Source organism: Peromyscus eremicus, chromosome 10 (assembly GCF_949786415.1).
Source record: "Peromyscus eremicus chromosome 10, PerEre_H2_v1, whole genome shotgun sequence".
NCBI lineage: Eukaryota > Metazoa > Chordata > Mammalia > Rodentia > Cricetidae > Peromyscus > Peromyscus eremicus.
In genome coordinates, this window is record NC_081426.1 from 20,072,455 (window position 1) to 20,096,305 (window position 23,851).

General features: G+C 40.6%; 1 pseudogene; it reads right to left on the bottom strand.

Annotated features, from left to right (window-relative positions):
• Positions 1-22,807: 22,807 nt before the first annotated feature.
• Positions 22,808-23,488, bottom strand: LOC131920867 (high mobility group protein B1-like; annotated as a pseudogene).
• Between the last annotated feature and the right edge of the window lie 363 nt (positions 23,489-23,851).

Sequence of the window (23,851 nt, forward strand, 5' to 3'; positions counted from 1 at the left end):
TATAACATTGGAAATATGAAATAATGGAATGTAAAACAATACATACATGCATACAAACACTGAGTTCAAGCTTTTCTACAACCCAGGGAAACCTCTCTCAGAAGGAAGCCGCTGTCCTGTCAGGAGCTTTCTCTTTCGAGTAATTACTTCAGAACTTCCTGCAGAGATCCCTGACAGAACGAGTTGAACCAGTCACTCACATACAAGGACTGCCACATGTACTGTTTGTAGTGACATGTCCAAAATGGCAGCCAACAGTTTACAGAGCTTTAAAGATATTCAAGAAAATGAATGTTACATAAAATAATGTGGTGCCCATCCAGATGTCTCAGCAAGTAAAAGGTACCTGATGCCAAGCCAGATGATCATATTGAGATCTCAGGGTATCGAGATCTCATAGTGGAAGGAAAGAACCAATTCCTACAGTTTTCCTCTAACTATACCAATGCCATAGCATGTGAGTGCTCTCAATACATATATATGTGTGGGGTGTATGTATGTGGGAGGGGTTAAAAAGAAAAGAAAGAATGTGAAATAATTGTATTGGTTAGTTGTTATCAACTTGACATAAACTAAAGTCATCTGGGAAGAGAGAAACTCAATTGAGAAAAAAAAAACTTCCATTAGATAGCCTGTAGGCAAGTCTGTGGAAGCATTTCTTGATTAATGATTGATGTAAGAGAGCCCAGTACTCTATAGGTAGTGCCACCTCCAGTGAGGTGTTTCTGAGTGATATAAGAAAGCAGGGTAATCAAAACGTGGGAGCAAGCCTGTAACTGCTGTTTCTTTAAGGTCTCTGCCACAGTTCTAGTCTCCAAGTTCCTGCCCTGATTTCCCTTAATGGTGGGTCTGATGGAAAAAAGAAACCCTTTCCTCCACAAGATGGTTTTGGTCAGTGTTTTATCACAGCAATAGAAGGCAATCAAGGACAATAGTGTAAAAACCCTCTGTATGCTTATACAGAGAAAATTGGGTTTCCGATACAAAGTTTTCTATTTACAGTACATAGAATCCAATGAGATATGTGAGAATGTTGTGAAGGGTATGTGACATCATCCCTATGGATTTGGACTGCTATGTGACTGCAAGATGCCCTACTGCGTCTGCATGCCTCCTGCAGATGTTTCCCAACCATTCAGAATTTTCTTTACTCTCAATGCAACAATAGGTTGACTCTTAATGGAAACAACTGTCATAGTAGCTTGCACTTCTCCTGGTACTATAATTGGTGGACTACTAAGTCATACCCAATGCTATCAGATCCCATCATATCTATGTAGATGTTTCTACATCTTCCAACAGCAAGGAATAGTATTTTGCAGAATTTCCTATACACAGAGGTACACAGTGCCTCCTCAGAGGATTCTTTCCAGAGTACACTACTTTTAGATTAATTCTTGGGTTGTATAATAGTTTCACAAGAAACTTCCAGAGCCTTTGGCTGAGTAGTTGTACTCCTTTGCATATATGAATGTTCCTATGGTCCCACTTACCCACCTACACTAGAATTGCCCATCTTGCACATAAATCTTGCAGACATTACCCACTCAGTACTGATCCACAGCATGTCACTATGCCTTAGTTTACACTCTCCTCATCATTAAAAATAAGCAAACTTTCCTGTGCTCTCAGTCATTTTTAAATCTGTAATGTAACTTCTTTCTATGGAGTACATTCTCTTACCAACCAGTTGACAGGGTGTTATATATATATCACCTGTGTTGTACATGGACCATGAATATCATCTCAGCCTGCAGCTTGAGTGGTGTTGGTGTTATAGTCTGTTCTTTTGATGAGCACAGGCCTTCATCTATGATGTTCACCTTCTCGTTTTAGTCATTTAGATGCCCAATTTTCATATTATAGGTTATTGAGAAAGTATATTGACTGTAACTACTTTGGCATGATGGTTCAAATGTTCAAAATATACCTGTGTGAGTCTACTTTTGAGTATGTTTTTGTCCCATGACATGTTGGACTATATTAACTATAATATATGTTTTTTATAGATACAATAAAATAAGGATGATACTTACAGGACTAAATCGATAGAAATTTTTTTTATTCATTTTACATATCAACCACAGATCCCTCTCTCATCCCTCCTCCTGCTCCCTCCCACTCTCTCCCCTATCCCAGGCCCTACCCCCTCCTGTGAAAAGATAATGCCTCCTATGGGGAATCAGCAAAGCCTGGTACATTCAGTTGAGGCAAGAACAAGCATCTCTTCCATGCATCAAGGCTGTGCAAGGTGTCCCACCATAGATAACGGACTCTAAAAAGCCAGCTCATGCATCAGGGATAGATCTTGATTCCACTGCCAGGGGCCCTCAAAGAGACCAAGCCACACAACTGTCTCCCATATGCAGGGGGCCTAGTCTGGTCCCATGCAGGTTCCACAGATGTCAGTCTAAAGTTTGTGAATTCCTACAAGCTTGCAGTTGTCTCTGTAGATTTCCCCATCATGACCTTGGCCACCATTGCCCATATAATCCCTCTACACTCTCTTCCACTGGACTCTTGGAGCTCAGCCTGGTTCTTGGCTGTGGATCTCTGCATCTGCTTCCATCAGCTACTGGATGAAGGCTCTATGATGACAGTTAGGGTACTCACCAATTTGATCACCAGTGTAGGCCAGTTCAGGCACCCTCTCCACTAATCTCAGTAGTCCAATCTGGGATCATCCTTGTGGATTCCTGTGAATTTCTCTAGCACCAGGTTTCTCCCATACCCCATTATGTCTCCCTCTATCAAGATGTCTCTTTCATTGCCCTCCCACTCTGTCCCTCCCCCAGCTCAAACATCCCATTCCCTCATGTTACCATTCCCACTCCCCTCTCCTCTATTGCTCCCCCTTCATCATCAGTTTACTTGTGGAGATCTCATCTGTTAGGGTCCTCCTTGTTTCCTAGCTTCTCTGGAGATATGGGTTGTAGTCTGGTTATCCTTTGCTTTACATCTAGTATCCACTTATGAGTGAGAACATACCATGTTTGTCTTTCTGAGTCTGGGTTACCTCACTCAGGAAGATATTTTCTAGTTCCACCCATTTGCCTGCAAATTTCATGATGTCATTGTTTTTTACTGATGAGTAAGTAGTACTCCATTGTGTATATGTACAACATTTTCTTTATCCTTTCTTCAGTTGAGGGGCATCTAGGTTGTTTCCAGGTTCTGGCTATTATGAATAATGCTGCTATGAACATAATTGAGCAAGTGTCCTTGTGCTATGATTGAGTATCCCTTGAGTATATGGCCAAGAGTGGTATCATTAGATCTTGAGGAAGATTGATTCCCAATTTTCTGAGAAACAACTATACTGCTTTCCAAAGTGGCTGTACAAGTTTGTACTACCACCAACAGTGGAGGAGTGTTCCCCTTCTCCACATCCTCTCCAACATAAGCTGTCATCAGTATTTTGATCTTAGCTATTCTGACAGGTGTAAGATGGTATCTCAGAGTCTTTTTGATTTGCATGTTTCTGATGACTAAGGAATTGTACAATTCCTTAAATGTTTTTTGGCCATTTGAGATACTTCTGTTGAGAATTCTCTGTTTAGCTCTGTAGCTCATTTTTTAAATTGGATTGTTTGGTATTTTGCTCTCCAGTTTCTTGAGTTCTTTATATATTTTGGAGATCAGCCCTCTGTCAGATGTGGGGTTGGTGAAGATTTTTTCCCATTCTGTTGGCTATCATTTTGTCCTATTTACTCTGTCTTTTGTCTTACAGAAGCTTCTCAATTTCAGAAGGTTCAATTTATTAATTGTTGCTCTCAGCGTCTGTGCTACTGGTGTTATATTTAGGAAGTGGTCTCCTGCAACAGTGCATTCAAGGCTGCTTCCTACTTTCCCTTCTATCATGTTCAGTGTAGCTGGATTTATGTTGATGTCTTTGATCCTCTTAGACTTGAGTTTTGTGCATGGTGATAGATATGAATCTATTTGCAATCTTCTACATGTTGACATCCATTTGTTGAAGATGCTTTCTTTTTTCTATCATACAGTTTTGGCTTTTTTTTTGAAAGGGATTTTTAAGTAGGGCCTCAGTGAACACATACATCTGTTTAGAGAAAATGTGGTATTAAATATTACTTTGAGTCTGCTAATCTCTTAGAATTAAATTTCTATCTTTAGGAAAACTCTGGAAACTTTGGAAGCATAGATATTTCACATGCAGCCATTTGTTTCTAAAATCATACATATTTAAAGTTGTTGTGGACCAAAATGTCATGGACTCATATCTAATTGCTCATTGTTAATTTTTATGTATTAAGTCATATTTTCTCTAATTAAAATGTCTTTTAAAGGCCCCCCAGCTCCCATCTTGCCCAGGACTTCCCTTCTGAAACACAGGTGAGTGCCCTAGCTTGCCCCAGACCCCATCCCTGGGCACCAGCCACTCTGGGGAAGACCTGCCCAACTTGGGCCCAGGTTCTGGTCCCCTGGCAGGTGCCCTTCTACCCCAACCGGGAAAGATCCCCTTCTCCAAGACCCCTGGCAGACCCTGCAGTCTCCACGCCCTGCCCCCACGCCCATCTGCCTGAGCCCCAAGTCTCTTCCTGAGACTTAGAGGCCGGCCCCCAGCTCCCATCTTCCCCCGGACTTCCCTTCTGAAGCACAGGTGAGTGCCCTAGCTTGCCCCCGACCCCATCCCTGGGCACCAGCCACTCTGGGGAAGACCTGCCCAACTTGGCCCCAGGTTCTGGTCCCCGGGCAGGTGCCCTTCTACCACAACCGGGAAGGATCCCCTTCTCCAAGACCCTTGGCAGACCCTGCAGTCTCCACGCCCTGCCCCCACGCCCATCTGCCTGAGCCCCAAGCCTCTTCCTGAGACTTAGAGGCCGGCCCCCAGCTCCCATCTTGCCCAGGACTTCCCTTCTGAAGCACAGGTGAGTGCCCTAGCTTGCCCCCGACCCCATCCCTGGGCACCAGCCACTCTGGGGAAGACCTGCCCAACTTGGGCCCAGGTTCTGGTCCCCGGGCAGGTGCCCTTCTACCACAACCTGGAAGGATCCCCTTCTCCAAGACCCCTGGCAGACCCTGCAGTCTCCACGCCCTGCCCCCACGCCCATCCGCCTGAGCCCCAAGCCTCTTCCTGAGACTTAGAGGCCAGGCCCCCCAGCTCCCATCTTGCCCAGGACTTCCCTTCTGAAGCACAGGTGAGTGCCCTAGCTTGCCCCAGACCCCATCCCTGGGCACCAGCCACTCCGGGGAAGACCTGCCCAACTTGGGCCCAGGTTCTGGTCCCCTGGCAGGTGCACTTCTACCCCAACCGGGAAAGATCCCCTTCTCCAAGACCCCTGGCAGACCCTGCAGTCTCCACGCCCTGCCCCCACGCCCATCCGCCTGAGCCCCAAGCCTCTTCCTGAGACTTAGAGGCCGGCCCCCAGCTCCCATCTTGCCCAGGACTTCCCTTCTGAAGCACAGGTGAGTGCCCTAGCTTGCCCCCGACCCCATCCCTGGGCACCAGCCACTCCGGGGAAGACCTGCCCAACTTGGCCCCAGGTTCTGGTCCCCGGGCAGGTGCCCTTCTACCACAACCGGGAAGGATCCCCTTCTCCAAGACCCCTGGCAGACCCTGCAGTCTCCACGCCCTGCCCCCACGCCCATCTGCCTGAGCCCCAAGCCTCTTCCTGAGACTTAGAGGCCGGCCCCCAGCTCCCATCTTGCCCAGGACTTCCCTTCTGAAGCACAGGTGAGTGCCCTAGCTTGCCCCCGACCCCATCCCTGGGCACCAGCCACTCTGGGGAAGACCTGCCCAACTTGGGCCCAGGTTCTGCTCCCCGGGCAGGTGCCCTTCTAGCCCCTCTGGGAAGGATCCCCTTCTCCAAGACCCCTGGCAGACCCTGCAGTCTCCACGCCCTGCCCCCACGCCCATCCGCCTGAGCCCCAAGCCTCTTCCTGAGACTTAGAGGCCAGGCCCCCCAGCTCCCATCTTGCCCAGGACTTCCCTTCTGAAGCACAGGTGAGTGCCCTAGCTTGCCCCGGACCCCATCCCTGGGCACCAGCAACTCCAGGGAAGACCTGCCCAACTTGGCCCCAGGTTCTGGTCCCTGGGCAGGTGCCCTTCTAGCCCCACCGGGAAGGATCTCCTTCTCCAAGACCCCTGGCAGACCCTGCAGTCTCCACGCCCTGCCCCCACGCCCATCCGCCTGAGCCCCAAGCCTCTTCTTGAGACTTAGAGGCTGGCCCCCAGCTCCAATCTTGCCGTGGATTTCCCATCTGGAGGAGAGAGAGAGAGAGAGAGAGAGAGAGAGAGAGAGAGAGAGAGAGAGGAGAGCACCCATCCTCCCCCGGACTTCCCTTCTGAACAAGAGCTTCCATCCTGTCCCGGACTTCCAATTTGGACAAGAGAGCTCCCATCTGGACAAGAGAGAGAGACTTCCTGAATCTGTCAGCTCTGAACCAAGTGTGCGAATAAGGCCAGGAACGAACCACAAGGAGATGGGCAGACGTCAAGGCAGAAACACATACAACAAAATGAATAGTAATACACCATCACCAGGCCCTAGCCCTCCTCCAACACCTAGACCTGAACATCAGAAATTGGAAGAAGCAGAAGAAAATAGCCTTATGAATGTCATCATGAAGAAGCTAGAGGCTCGTGTAGAGGAAAAGACAAAAAAATGTGAAGAACGCTGTAAACAACTAGAGGAAAGGGCAAACAAATTAGAAGAAATCAATAAAGTCCTGGAAGAGAACAATAAAATACTGAAAGAAAATCAAGAAAAATCAATGAAACAAATGAAGGAAACAGTCCAAGACCTGAAAAGGGAAATAGAAAAAATGAAGAAGACACAAACAGAGGGAATGCTGGAAATAGAAAATCTGAGAAAACGATTGGGAACTTCAGATGCAAGTATAATCAACAGAATGCAAGAGATGGAAGAGAGGATCTCTAGCGTTGAAGATACAATAGAAGAAATGGATTCATCAGTCAAAGAAAACACTAAAGTCAACAAAGTCATGAACCAAAATGTCCAAGAAATTTGGGACACCATGAAAAGACCAAACCTACGAATAATAGGGGTAGAAGAAGGAGAAGAATACCAACTCAAGGGCACAGAAAATATATTCAACAAGATCATAGAAGAAAACTTTCCCAACTTAAAGAAGGAAATGCCTATGAAGATACAGGAAGCCTATAGAACACCAAACAGACTAGACCCCCAAAAAAAGTCCCCTCGCCACATAATAATTAAACAATTAAACGTACAGAATAAAGAAAGAATATTAAGAGCAGCAAAGGAAAAAGGCCAAGTGACATATAAAGGCAAACCTATCAGAATAACACCCGATTTCTCAATGGAGACTTTGAAAGCCAGAAGGTCCTGGACAGATGTAATGCAGACATTAAGAGACCATGGATGTCAGCCTAGACTAATATACCCAGCAAAACTTTCAATCCCCATAGATGGAGTGAACAAGACATTCCATGACAAAGCCAGATTTAAACAATACTTATCCACAAACCCAGCCCTACAGAAAGCACTAGAAGGAAAATTCCAACCTAAGGAAGTCAGATACAACCTCGAAAACACAGGCAATAGATAAAGCCACAGCAGTAGACCCCAACGAAGAAAAGTACACACACATCACCACCAAAAAATAACAGGAATGAACAATCACTGGACATTAATATCCCTCAATATCAATGGACTTAATTCACCTATAAAAAGACATAGGCTTAAAGAATGGATACGAAAGCAGGACCCATCTTTCTGCTGCATACAAGAAACACATCTCAAATTCAAAGATAGACACTACCTAAAAATAAAAGGCTGGGAAAAGACTTTCCAATCAAACGGTCTTAAGAAACAAGCGGGTGTAGCCATCCTGATATCCAGCAAAATAGACTTCAAACTAAAATCAATCAAAAGAGATCAAGAAGGGCATTACATACTCATCACAGGAAAGATCCACCAAGATGAAGTCTCAATTCTGAACATTTATGCCCCAAACACAAGGGCACCCACATATGTAAAAGAAACATTATTAAAGCTTAAATCACATATAAAACCCCACACATTAATAGTGGGAGACCTCAACACCCCACTTTCACCACTGGACAGATCCCCCAAATCGAAACTTAACAGAGAAATAAAGGACTTAATTGATGTCATGACTCAAATGGACTTAATCGACATCTACAGAACATTCCATCCTAACAAAAAAGAATATACCTTCTTCTCAGCACCCCATGGAACCTTCTCTAAAATCGACCACATACTTGGTCACAAAGCAAATCTAAACAGATACAAAACAATTAGAATAACCTCCTGTGTTCTATCAGACCACCATGGTCTAAAGTTGGATTTCAACAACAACAAAAACTACAGAAAACCTACAATCTCATGGAAACTGAACAATACCCACCTGAATCACCAATGGGTTAAGGAAGAAATAAAGAAAGAAATTAAAGACTTCCTAGAGATCAACGAAAATGAAGACACCACATATCCAAACCTATGGGACACTATGAAAGCAGTACTAAGAGGGAAATTCATAGCACTAAACGCCCACATAAATAAGCTGGAGAAATCTCACACTAGTGACTTAACAGCACACCTGAAAGTTCTAGAACAGGAAGAAGCAAAGTCTCCCAGGAAAAATAGATGCCAGGAAATTATCAAAGTGAGAGCTGAAATCAATAAAATAGAAACAAAGAGAACAATACAAAAAATTAATGAAACAAAGAGTTGGTTCTTTGAGAAAATCAACAAGATAGACAAGCCCTTATCCAAACTAACCAAAAGACAGAGAGAGAGCATCCAAATCAACAAAATCAGAAATGAAAAGGGGGACATAACAACAGACATTGAGGAAATCCAGAGAATCATCAGGTCATACTTCAAAAACCTCTATTCCACAAAACTGGAAAACCTAAAAGAAATGGATAATTTTCTGGATAGGTACCACATACCTAAATTAAATCAAGACCAGATAAACTATTTAAATAGTCCAATAACCCCTAACGAAATAGAAACAGTCATTAAAAGTCTCCCAACCAAAAAAAGCCCAGGACCAGATGGTTTCAGTGCAGAATTCTACCAGATCTTCAAAGAAGAGTTAATACCAATACTCTCTAAATTGTTCCATACAATAGAAACAGAAGGAACATTACCAAACTCCTTCTATGAGGCTACAATTACCCTGATTCCCAAACCAAACAAGGATACAACAAAGAAAGAGAACTACAGACCGATCTCCCTCATGAACATTGATGCAAAAATACTCAATAAAATACTGGCAAACAGACTCCAAGACCACATCAAAACAATTATCCACCATGATCAAGTAGGATTCATTCCAGGGATGCAAGGATGGTTCAACATACGAAAGTCTGTCAATGTGATACACCATATAAACAAACTCAAAGAAAAAAACCACATGATCATCTCACTAGATGCTGAAAAGGCATTTGACAAAATCCAACACCCCTTCATGATAAAGGTCTTGGAGCGATCAGGAATACAGGGAACATACCTAAACATAATAAAGGCAATTTACAGCAAGCCAACAGCCAACATCAAATTAAATGGAGAGAAACTCAAAGCAATTCCACTAAAATCAGGAACGAGGCAAGGCTGTCCGCTCTCCCCATACTTATTCAATATAGTACTTGAAGTTCTAGCCAGAGCAATAAGACAACATAAGGAGATTAAGGGGATACAAATTGGAAAGGAAGAAGTCAAGCTTTCCCTATTTGCAGATGACATGATAGTATACTTGAGCAACCCCAAAGATTCCACCAAGGAACTGATACAGCTTATAAACACCTTCAGCAACATAGCAGGATACAAGATCAACTCCAAAAAATCAGTAGCCCTCCTATATACAATGGACAAAAAAGCGGAGAAGGAAATCAGAGATACATCACCCTTTACTATAGCCACAAATGACATAAAATACCTTGGGGTAATACTAACCAAGCAAGTGAAGGACCTATATGACAAGAACTTTAAGTCCCTGAAAAAAGAAATTGAAGAAGATGTCAGAAAATGGAAAGATCTCCCATGCTCATGGATAGGCAGAACTAACATAGTAAAAATGGCAATCTTACCAAAAGCAATCTACAGATTCAATGCAATCCCCATCAAAATACCAACACAATTCTTCACAGACCTGGAAAGAATAATACTCAACTTCATATGGAAAAACAAAAAACCCAGGATAGCCAAAAGAATCCTGTACAATAAAACAACCTCTGGAGGCATCACGATCCCTGACTTCAAGCTGTACTATAGAGCTACAGTAATAAAAACAGCTTGGTACTGGCATAAAAACCGACATGGGGACCAATGGAATCGAATTGAAGACCCTGATATTAATCCGCACACCTATGAACAAATAATTTTTGACAAAGAAGCCAAAAGTGCACAATGGAAAAAAGAAAGCATCTTCAACAAATGGTGCTGGCAAAACTGGATATCAACATGTAGAAGGCTGCAAATAGATCCATATCTATCACCGTGCACAAAACTTAAGTCCAAGTGGATCAAGGACCTCAACATAAATCCAGCTACTCTGAACCTGCTAGAAGAGAAAGTAGGAAGTAGTCTTGAACACATTGGCATAGGAGACCACTTTCTAAATAGAACACCAGTAGCACAGACACTGAGAGAAACAATCAATCAATGGGACCTCTTGAAACTGAGAAGCTTTTGTAGGGCAAAGGATACGGTCAACAAAGCAAAGCGACAGCCTACAGAATGGGAAAAGATCTTCACCAATCCCACATCTGACAGAGGACTGATATCCAGAATATATAAGGAACTCAAGAAATTAGACATCAAAATGCCCAACAGTCCAATTAAGAAATGGGCTATAGAACTAAACAGAGAATTCTCAACAGAGGAAACTCAAATGGCTGAAAGACATTTAAGGAATTGCTCAACATCCCTAATCATCAGGGAAATGCAAATCAAAACAACTCTGAGATACCACCTTACGCCTGTCAGAATGGCTAAGATCAAAAACACTGAAGACACCTTATGCTGGAGAGGATGTGGAGCTAGGGGAACTCTCCTCCACTGCTGGTGGGAATGCAAGCTTGTACAACCACTTTGGAAATCAATATGGCGATTTCTTAGAAAATTGGGAATCCATCTCCCCCAAGATCCAGCTATACCACTCTTGGGCATATACCCAAGGAATGCTCAACCACACCACAAGAGCACTTGTTCAGCTATGTTCATATCAGCGTTGTTTGTAATAGCCAGAACATGGAAACAACCTAGATGCCCTTCAACTGAAGAATGGATAAACAAAATGTGGTACATATACACAATGGAATACTACTCAGCAGAGAAAAACAATGACATCATGAGGTTTGCAGACAAATGGATGGATCTAGAAAAAATCATCCTGAGTGAGGTATCCCAGACTCAGAAAGACAAACATGGTATGTACTCACTCATAACAGGACGCTAGATGTGGAACAAGGATGACTGGACTGCTACTCACATCACCAGGCAGGCTACCTGGAAAACAGGACCCCAAGAAAGACACAGGGATCGCCCAACGACAGAGAAATGGAATGAGATCTACATGAACAGCCTGGACAGGAGTGGGGGTAGTGAAGGGCGAGGGTCGAGGGAAAGAGAGCTTGGGTGAGTGGGAGATCCCAGCTGGATCAAAAACAGAGAGGGAGAACAAGGAATAGGAGACCATGGTAAATGAAGACCACATGAGAATAGGAAGAAACAAAGTGCTAGAGAGGCCCACAGAAATCCACAAAGATACCCCCACAACAGACTGCTGGCAATGGTCGAGAGACAATCCGAACTGACCTACTCTGGTGATGGGATGGCCAAACACCCTAATTGTCGTGCTAGAAACCTCATCCAACTACTGATGGATCTGGAGGCAGAGATCCATGACTAGGCCCCAGGTGGATCTCTGGGAGTCCAATTAGCGAGAATGAGGAGGGTTTATATGAGAGAGAATTGTTGAGACCAAGGTCGGATAAAGCACAGAGACAAATAGCCAAACAAACGGAAACACATGAAATATGAACCAATGGCTGAGGGGTCACCAACTGGATCAGGCCCTCTGAGTGGGTGAGACAGCTGATTGGCCTGATCTGTTTGGGAGGCATCCAGGCAGTGGGACCGGGTCCTGTGCTCATTGCATGAGTTGGCTGTTTGAAACCTGGGGCCTATGCAGGGTCCCTTGGCTCAGCATGGGAGGAGGGGACTGGACCTACCTGGACTGAGTCCACCAGGTTGATCTCAGTCTGTGGGGAAGGCTTTGCCCTGGAGGAGATTGGAATGGGGGACGGGCTGGGGGGAAGGTGAGGGGGGCGGGAGGGGGGAGAACAAGGGAATCTGTGGCTGATATGTAGAACTGAATTGTATTGCAAAATAAAAATTAAAAAAAAAAATGTCTTTTAATTGCTATTAACTCACTCTTAACCACTTAGCAAGATATAACATTAACACTATTTAGGATCACAGTTTTTGTTAAAGTAGGTAAAAATCAGGCTTTCTACTTTTCCGCAAGTTTTGATTACTAGCATTTGACTTTCCTATTTTGTACTTTCTATCATTGTAAAGCTCAAAACTCAATGTCATGTTCACTTTAAATAGTCATTTGGCTTTTAAAGAAATTAAGCTAAAGAAATTGTCTTTTATTTTGTCTCACACTGTAATCATTTACAGTATTCTGCATTCATTTCCATAGGTCCAAGGTCTTGGTTATAGCAAGGGAAATGATGTATTTGTCCATATTTTGCCACTAAAAAGTGTACAATTTAAGTTTAGTTTTATTTATTGTCATCATTGCTGACCTAGCATCTAGCATAATGTCTGTTTTGAAGGTAGTAATCTAAATGTTTTATAGAATGTAAATGAGGCTTGGCCATAAATCCCTTATAAATAAACAACGTAATTGGTAAAATAAGAAAAACACAACACTAGGAATCTCTGTAGCAAATGGATATGGAGGCACAGAATCACAAACAATATTCTCCCTCATTCAGAAATTTCCACATCTGAAACCAGTGTTCACAGACCTATACTGCCTCAGCGGCCAGTGTCAAGATTGAATCACTGTCATCCTGTGTAGGCTGTTGGCATTCCTTTGCCTTTGTCTTTTTCCCATCTCTGTCTGCTTCTGACTCTCTTTTACAAATATACCTCTTCAGAAAAGTCAAGAAAGGATTGGCAGGCTGGAGAGTTGAATCAGTGATTAAAAGTACTTATTGCTCTTGCAAAGGACTTAGCTTCACTTCCCGGTACCCACATGGTGGCTCACAACCATCCATGACTCCAATTCTAGGAGGTCCAAACCCTCATACAACCTCCACAGGTACCAGACACTTGCATAGTATACACACACACGCAGACAAAACATTCATACACATAAAATAAAATAAATAAAATTTTAAAATAAGAAAAGATTTTCATTAAAAACAATTAATTAGGCATTCTAAAAAGTTATGGTAAAGTCAGGACATTGCAGTTACAGAAGATTATACAATTGTTGAAATAATTAAGAATGGTTAGTTCAAAAAATTTGAAAAACAGTTTATATGACCAACATATAATTTCAATAAAAAGCAGAAAGCATCAAAAATAATTATTCAGACTTTTTCTAAATATGTACTAATTTACTATTTAAAAGGAAAAAAATGTTCAATAAGAAAATGACCTGATTAGAAAATCTAACAGAATTTTTCTGCCAGTCTGTAAAAGATTGAGTTATAGGAACCTGTCTTATTGTCATGCAAATTCATACTGAGCATGATTCTAAGCTTAAATATCATGATAAGAAGCCTTACTATGAGAACAGGATAAAGATTTTTGCAATGACAATGAGGATGGGAAATTAAATATTAAGCAAGTTTTCTTATATGATTAAAATCTTAGGTTACAAATAATCTGGACAGGATCCACCAGTTGTGATTGGACCAAGAGGTGAGTGACTCTGCTTCCAGCCAGAGAATCCTGCTTCCAGGACCTAGGTCTGGGGTTGCACCCATGCCCTAACCTTCCTTCTGCAACCTCAGCAGCTCCCTGACATACCAAATCCACCAGCTCTGATGGACCAAGAGGTGAGTGACTCTTCTCGCAGCCAGAGAATCCTGTCTCTAGGATCTAAGTCTAGGGGAACAACCTGTGTTCCCACCCACCTATTGATGCCCTAGTTGCAGGCCAGCTGGGAAGACTCCTGTGGACAGGCCTTGCCACCAACACCCCCCAGGGGATGCTGCAGTCTACAAGACCCACTCCCTTACTCAAACCCACCCATCCCCCTGTAACTTCAGCAGCTCCCTGAGACACAGAATCTGCCATCTCTGATTAGACTAAGAGTGCAAATTGGAACAAAAGTGGCTCCCTGAGACACAGACACAGCCAGCACAGATTGGATCAAGAGCAGCTCCCTCAGACACAGACACCTTACACTGATTGGAAGAAGAGATGGGTGCAAGAATACATACAGCAACATAAGGAGCAATATTGCACCACGAGAACCTAGTGGTTTTACGACAGCAAGACAGGAACATCAAAATGTAGAAGAAACAGAAGAAAACATCTTTAAAAATAATTTTACAAAGATGATAGAGGCCTTTAAAGAGGAAATGATAAATTCTCTTAAAGAAATCAAGGAAAAGAATCGGAAGAAATCAATAAGTCCCTTAGAGAAAGTCAAGAAAACCAAGAAAAAGCAATCAAAGGGTGAAAGAAACAGTTCAAAACATGAAAATTGGAATAGAACTAATAAAGAGGACACAAACAAGGAAATGCTGGAAAAGGAAAATCTGATTAAATGAACAGGAACTACAGATGTAAGCATAAACAGAATATAGGAGACAGACGAGAGAATCTCTGGCATGGAAGATGTGATAGAGGAAATAGATTCATCAGTCAAATCAAACACTAAAGCCAAAAAAGTTATATTACAAAATGTCCAGGAAGTCTGGGACACCATGAAAAGGCTAAACCTAAGAATAATAGGGATAGAAGAAGGAGAAGAATACCAGCTCAAAGGCTCAGAAAATATGTTCAACAAGATCATAAAGGAAAACTTTCCCAACCTAAGGAAAGAAATATCTATGAAGGTACAAGAAGCTTACAAAACACCAAATAGACTAGACCTCCCAAAAAAGTCCCCTTGCCACATAATAGTCAAACAACTAAGCATACTGAATAAAGAAAGAATATTAAGAGCAGCAAAGGAAAAAGGCCAAGTGACTTATAAAGGCAGGTTTATCAGAATAACACCTGACTTCTCAATGGAGACTCTAAAGCCAGAAGCTTCTGGACAAAAGTTATACAGACACTAAGAGACCATAGATGCCAGCCCAGACTACTATATCCAGCAAAACTTTCAATCACTATAGATGGAGTACACAGATATTCCAAGACAAAACCAGATTTAAACAATACGTATCCAAAAATCTAGCCCTACAGAAAGCACTAGAAGGAAAACTCCAACCTAAGGAAATTAGATTCACCCATGAAAACACAGGCAATAGATAATCCCACAGCAGAAAATCCCAAAAAATAGAAAAACACACATATTACGACCAAAAAGTAACATGAATTAACAGTCATTGGTCATTATTATCCCTTAATATCAATGGATTCAATACACCTATAAAAAGACACAGGCTAACAGAATGGATATGAAAACAGGATTCATCTTTCTACTGTATATAAGAAACACACTTCAACTTCAAAGACAGACACTATCTCAGGGTGAAAGGTTTGAAAAAGTCTTTACAAACGAATGGGCTTAAGAAGCAAGCTTATGTAGCTATCCTAATATCTAATAAAATAGACTTCAAACTAAAATCAATCAAAAGATATCAGGAAGGACATTACATAATCCTCACAGGAAAAACCCATCAAGATGAAGTCTCAGTTCTGAACATTTATGCCCTGAATACAAGGGCACCTACATACGTAAAAGAAAAATTACTAAAACTTAAACCACAAATCAAATCCCACACACTAGTAGTGGGAGACTTCAACAACCCACTCTCACCAATGGACAGGTCTGCTGGACAGAAGCTTAAGAGAGAAAAAAGGGATCTAACAGATATTATGACTCAAATGGACTTAATCAGTATCTACAGAATATTCCACCCTAACAAAAAAGAATATACCTTCTTCTCGGCAACCTATGACACCCTATCTAAAACTGATCACATACTTGATCACAAAGCAAATCTCAACAGATACAAAAAAATTGGGATAACCCCCTGTATTTTATCAGATCACCATGGCTTAAAGTTAGAATTCAACAACACAAGTTACAGAAAACCTACAAACTCATGGAAACTGAATAATGCCCAAATGAATTACCACTGGGTCTAAGAAGAAATAAAGAAAGAAATTAAAGACTTCCTAGAAATCAATGAAAGTAAATGTACTATATAACCAAACTAATGGAACACTATGAAAGCAGTGCTAAAATGAAAATTCATAGTACTAAATGCCTACATGAAGAAGCTGGAGAAATTTCACACTAGTGACTTAACAGCACACCTGAAAGCTCTAGAACAAAAAGAGGTAAAGTCATCCAGGAGGAATAGATGGCAGGAAATAATCAAATTGAGGGCTAAAATCAATAAAATAGAAACCAAGAGAACAATACAAAGAATCAATGAAACAGAGTTGGTTCTTTGAGAAAATTCAACAAGATAGACAAACCCTTATCAAAACGAACTAAAAGGCAGAGAGAGAACATCAAAATTAACAAAATTAGAAGTGAAAAGGGAGACATAATAACAGACAATGAGGAAATGCAGAGAATTATCAGGTCATACTTCAAAAACCTGTACTCCACAAAATTGGAAAAATCTAAAAGAAACAGACATTTTTTTTGGATAGATACCACATACCAAAATTAAATCAAGGCCAGATAAACAATTTAAATAGACCTATAACACCTAAGGAAATAGAAGCCGTCATTAAAAGTCTCCCAACCAAAATAAGCACAGGACCAATTGGTTTCAGCTCAGAATTCTACCAGAATTTCAAAGAAGAGCTTATACTAATACTCTTCAAATTTTTCCACACAATAGAAACAGAAGGAACATTGCCAAACGCTTTTTGTGAGGCCACAGTTACCCTGATACCCAAATCACACAAAGATGCAACAAAGAAAGAGATTTATAGATCAATCTCCATTTTGAACATTATTGTAAAAATACTCAATAAAATACTGACAAACTGAATCCAAGAAACATCAAAAAAATCATCTATCAGTAGGCTTCATCTCAGAGATGTATGCATGGCTCAATATACAAAAATCTGTCAATATAATACACCATATAAACAAACTCAAAGAAAAGAAACACATGCTCACCTCATTAGATGCTTAAAAAGCTATTGACAAAATCCAACACTCCTTCATGATAAAGGTCTTGGAGAGATCAGGAATACAGGGAACATACTTAAACATAATAAAGGCAATTTACAGCAAGCCAACAGCCAACATCAAATTAAATGGAGAGAAACTAAAATTAATTCCACTAAAATTCAGAACAAGACAAGACTGATCACTCTCCCAATATCCACTCAATATAGTATTCGAAGTTCTAGCTAGAGCAATAAGAAAATAAAGAGAGATCAAGAGGATACAAATTGGAAAGGAAGAAGTCAAACTTTTCCTATTTGCAAATGATATGATAGTACACATAAGTGACAACAAAAATTCTACAAGGGAACTCCTACAGCTGATAAAACACCTTCAGTAATGTGGCAAGATACAAAATTAATTAAAAAAATCAGTATCTCTCCTATATACAAATGATAAATGGGCTGAGAAAGAATTCAGAAAAAGATCATCCTTTACAATAGCCACATACAGTGAAAGAACTGTATGACAAGAACTTTAAGTCTTTGAAGAAAGAAACTGAAGAAGATATGAGAATGAAAAGATCTCCCATGTTCATGAATAGGTAGAAACAACATAATAAAAATGGCAATCTTAACAAAAAGCTACCTACAGATTCAATGCAATCCCCATCAAAATCCCAATGCAATTCTTCACAGACTTGGAAAGAAAAATACTCAACTTCAGATGGAAAAACAAAAAACCCAGGATAGCTAAAACAATTCTGTACAATAAAGGAGCTTCTGGAGGCATCACCACCCCTGACTTCAAGCTCTACTATAGAACTATAGTAATTAAAAACAGCTTGGTATTGGCATTAAAATCAACATGTGGATCGGTGGAATTGAATTGAAAACCCTGACATTAATATAAACACCTAAGAACACCTTATTTTTGAAAAAGAAGCTAAAATTATACAATGGAAAAAAGAAAGCATCTTCAACAAATGGTGCTGGCATAACTGAATGTCAACATGTAGAAGATTGCAAATAGATCCATATCTATCACCATGCACAAAACTCAAGTCCAAGAGGATCAAAGACATCAACATAAATCCAGCTACACTGAACCTAATAGAAGGGAAAGTAGGAAGTAGCCTTGAATGCACTGATGCAGGAAACCACTTCCTAAATATAACACCAGTAGCACAAATGCTGAGAGCAACAATTAATAACTGGGACCTCCTGAAATTGAGAAGCTTCTGTAAGACAAAAGACACAGTAAATAGGACAAAATGATAGCCTACAGAATGGAAAAAGATCTTAACCAACCCCACATCTGACAGAGGGCTGATCTCTAAAATATATAAAGAACTCAAGAAACTAGAGAGCAAAATACCAAACAATTCATTTTAAAAATATTCTACAGAGCTAAAGAGAGAATTCTCAGCAGAAGTATCCCAAATGGCCAAAAGACATTTAAGGAAATGCTCAGTATCCTTAGTCATCAGAAAAATGCAAATCAAAAAGATTCTGAGATACCATCTTACACCTGTCAGAATGGCTAAAATCAAAAATACTGATGACAGCTTATGTTGGAGAGGATGTGGAGAAGGGGAACACTCCTCCACTGTTGGTAGTACAAACTTGTACAGCCACTTTGGAAAGCAGTATAGTTGTTTCTCAGAAAATTGGGAAACAATCTTCCTCAAGATTTAATGATACCACTCTTGGCCATATACTCAAGGGATACTCAATCATACCACAAGGACACTTGCACAGTTATGTTCATAGCAGCATTATTCATAATAGCCAGAACATGGAAACAACCTAGACGCCCCTCAACTGAAGAAAGGATAAAGAAAATGTTGTACATATACACAATGGAGTACTACTCATCAGTAAAAAACAATGACATCATGAAATTTGCAGGCAAATGGATAGAACTAGAAAATATCTTCCTGAGTGAGGCAATCCAGACTCAGAAAGACAAACATGGTATGTACTCACTCATAAATAGATACTAGATGTAAAGGATAATCGGACTACAACCCATATCTCCAGAGAAGCTAGGAAATAAGGAGGACCCTAACGGATGAGATCTCCACGAGTAAACTGAGGATGAAGGGGGAGCAATAGAGGAGAGGGGAGTGGGAATGGTAACATGAGGGAATGGGATGTTTGATCTGGGGAGGGACAGAGTGGGAGGGCAATGAAAGAGATATCTTGATAGAGGGAGACATAATGGGGTATGGGAGAAACCTGGTGCTTGCTAGGGGAATTCCCAGGAATCCATAAGGATGACCCCAGATTAGACTACTAACAATAGTGGAGAGGGTGCCTGAACTGACCTACACTGGTAATCAGATTGATGAATAACCTAACTGTCATCATAGAGCCTTCATCCAGTAGCTGATGGAAGCAGATGCAGAGATCCACAGCCAAGAACCAGGCTGAGCTCCAAGAGTCCAGTGGAAGAGAGTGTAGAGGGATTATATGAGCAATGGTGGCCAAGGTCATGATGGGGAAATCTACAGAGACTCCTGCAAGCTTGTAGTAACTCATAAACTTTAGACTGACATCTGTGGAACCTGCATTGGACTGGACAAGATCCCCTGCATATAGGAGACAGTTGTGTGGCTTAGTCTCTTTGAGGGCCCCTGGCAGTGGAATCAAGATCTATCCCTAGTGTATGAGCTGGCTTTTTGGAGCCCATTACCTATGGTCGGACACCTTGCACAGCATTGATGCAGGGGAAAGAGCCTTGGTCCTGCCTCAACTGAATATACCAGGTTTTGCTGATTCCTCGTTGGAGGCCTTATCTTTTTGGAGGAGCTGAGATGGGGGAGGTTCCTGGAGGGGAAGTTGGAGAAGGAATGAGAGGGTGATCTGTGTTTGCTATATAAAATGAATAAAAAATTTCTTAATAAAAAAGTAATCTGTGATGAAAATTCCTAATGCTCTGTTGCATGTCCACATGGAGAAATCATGTAACTGGTTAGAGAGAGTCTCCATGTTTGGGTCTAACATCAGCTACAAAGTTAGAGCAAGAGCTTGTCTCTGGCACCACAGGGTTAGAAGGAAAATGTTGTTCATGTCTCTCCTATATTTCTGCTTCTTCCAATAGCACTGGCCTCTTGTAGAGATTTGTATAAATTAAGTAGAGTCAAGCTTTCACTTTCAAAGCTACATAGACAGTCACAAGAGATTTACCAAGAAATATTTATTTCAGCATTGCTAGGGTGAATTTGATTTTTTATAATGCATTTGAGGACTATTTGGACATCACTTTGGCTACTCCACTCATCAGCATGAACTTCTGTCCTTTTCTGTTTTCCATTTTCCAATTACAACAATATATTAATTCAAAATGATATAAAATCTGTTTAAGAAGAAACTAGGTGACCTTTTAGAACCTAAGAACCAAAGAAATTCATTTCCTGCCTGAACACAAAAGGTAACTCTGATTATGTGTAAAATGGTATTTACTGAATGTTAAGGTTAATTTTCTTAATAAACATGCAGATTCATCAATTAAAGTGGAAACATTGATGTTTGATGTTTCTTGGAATAGAGAAAAGCATATATCCCTTTTTAGAACATAGTTTAGGCACATGTCATATTTCTCCAACCTTCTTTCAAAACTCCAGGAATTAACCAATGTTTACTGTCATAAAATATTCATGGTTGACATTCACAAAGAATAAGTACTATGTGTATAGATGTCACATCATAATATTCAAAATTGCTTAGAAGTAATTCAGAGGGTTTGGGGGAGCCAATGGATGCAACATGCTGAGTAGCAGCCCAAGAGCACCTTTTGGACTCCTGCCTCTCAGTCAACATCGTGAAAATGAAAGCAAGTCCATAGGAAACCAGGCATTTTGTTTAAATGAACTTTGACAGCAAAATTGCTGTGGAGATTCATCATAACCTTAATTTTATTACTTTTAAACCTGTGCAGTTATTGGTTATTAGCATCATCCCAGACTCACATTCAGTATTCCTCCTTAAATTACAAAAACAAATGCTAATGTAAAGAAACAAAGTCAAAATTATATAACAAACAGCACTCCACACATAAAAGCGCATAAAGTTATAAGAACTCATTTTTCAAGCACTGGTACTTTAAGAGAACAATAATCTCAAAATACCACAAGATTGTCAAATTGTCCCCTAAACTGCTAAACAGATTAAAATGACTCTAATGAATGAGTTTGGGTTTTATAAAAAAAATGGATTAAATAACTGGTTCTAATATGCAACATTTATCATCCTTCCTATCTGATTTATAAAGGGACAAATCACAATATAGGGAAGCATACTTTTACTTTGATTTTAAATAGGGCTTAATTTTAATAAAATCTGGCTCAACTATCAAAAATACTTTCAAACAATCAATTTTCCTAAATTCATATTTAGATAAAAGTGCAAAGGCATTATAGCAAGTGATCTCATAGCCTTTGCTGGGACTAATGTCAACAAGAAGTTTAATATGGCAGTCTTGGATTTTAAGCTCACACATTTGTGGACACAGTCTCAGGTCTTCTTTACCTGAGGCAAACTGCAAAACATAACTGTCATTACACAGTAATAGAAGTTAAAGAATAGAGTCCTCTTGTAAGGATTAGAACATAAATATCCTTTACGGACAGACTTTCTGATTGTTTAGTTCTAATAATCCCATGGTGTGACAAAACTGATCCCAATTGGCTTTACAAATCAGTTATGTGATATCTCATATCCAACTGATCAAAATTTGGGGGCTTTAACTATGGATTAAAAGGTTATTGCTATTATCATGATATATAAAGTGTATAGCCAAAAGATTTTTTTCAGCTAGTTATATGAAAAAAATAAACACTACAATAATTCATGTAACCCAAAATGGGCAAAAGCAAGACTAACTTCCCCTCAAGAAGAAAAATTTTAGACCCATGAAAAGAACAATACTAATAAAGTATTGTACTTAGAAACATTCAGAATGTTAACAAAGAAGCTGCATTTTTATTTTTTTGCAATTACAGAGTGGTATTCTGTTAACAGAAAAACAATTACCTTCATATAAGCTGCATCACAGACAAATGAAAATGAAAGAACAACAAAACCACCATTCCCATACATAATTAATTTATGTTGTTCACCAGCAAGAACCTGCTTTAAATTTTCATGCCTCCAGACTGTACCAGACAAGGTAACTGGCTATTAAAAATACCACCATGACAGGGCTATGTAAAGACACATTTGGTTGCTGAGCAGTGGTGGTGGCACATGCCTTTAATTCCAGCACTTGGGGGGCAGAGCCAGGCAAATCTCTGTGAGTTCGAGGCCAGCCTAGTCTACAGAGTGAGATCCAAGACAGGCACCAAAAGAACACAGAGCAATCCTGTCTCGAAAAATAAAAAAATTAAAAAAAAAAAAGACACATTTGGTAGTGTATTGACAAAAAAAAAACAAAAAACAAAACAAAACAAAAACACTAAAACACTTTAAAAACAAATCTTACGCAGCCTTACATTTCAATCTTTTTGTTTGACAGGAGTAGTTGTGTACAGGGAGTTATTACCTGCTGTATGGACAAGAAAAAAGCCTGCACTAAAACCACCTGATTGATCATCATCCTCTTCATCTTCCTCATCATCTTCCTCTTCCTTTTTTTGGCTCCTTTCCGCATTGACCACTTTGTTTTCACTGCAGCAGGTTTTCCTTCAGGTCTGTAGGCAGCCATATCCTTTGCATATTTTTCCTTCAGCTCGGCAGCTTTTTTTTATAGTGTTACTTGTCACCCTCAGCAGTGTTGTGGCACATCTCTCCCAGTGTCTTTGCAACATCACCAATGGATAAACCAGGATGTTGTTGTTTGATTTGGGGACAATATTCAGAACAGAACAAGAAGGCCAAAGGAGGCCTCCTGGGTGAATTGGTGTCCTTGAACTTCTTGGTCTCTCCTTTGGGTACGTGGAGGTGGTGAAGGTTTTTATTTCTTTTTCATAATGAGCTTTGTCAGCCATTACCATGTCTTCAGATTTCTCCTTCTCTTCAACAGACATGGTTTTCCATTGCTCTGAGCACTTCTGAAAGAATGTTGAAAAGTTGACAGAAGCATCCAGGTGCTTCTTTTTGAGCTCCTCTGGCCAAGTTTGCACAAAGAATTCAGAGGACATTCTGCCTCTTGGCTTCTTGGGATAGCCTTTGCCCATGTTTAGTTGATTTTCTTCCAAGAGGCATGATTCCTGCTTGCCCTGGTGCTGTATCTATGAAGCTTGATATACTGCAATGGTTGTCTATTTTATTATTTTAATAATTTCTTGCCGGGCGGTGGTGGCACACGCCTTTAATCCCAGCACTCGGGAGGCAGAGCCAGGCGGATCTCTGTGAGTTCGAGGCCAGCCTGGGCTACCAAGTGAGTTCTAGGAAAGGCGCAAAGCTACACAGAGAAACCCTGTCTCGAAAAAAAAAATAATAATAATAATTTCTTAAAAATTTTTCTTTTGTTTTTTAGTTTATACTATATTTACTGTTTCTCCCTTCCCTTTCCTCCCTCAAATCCAGACACAGACCCT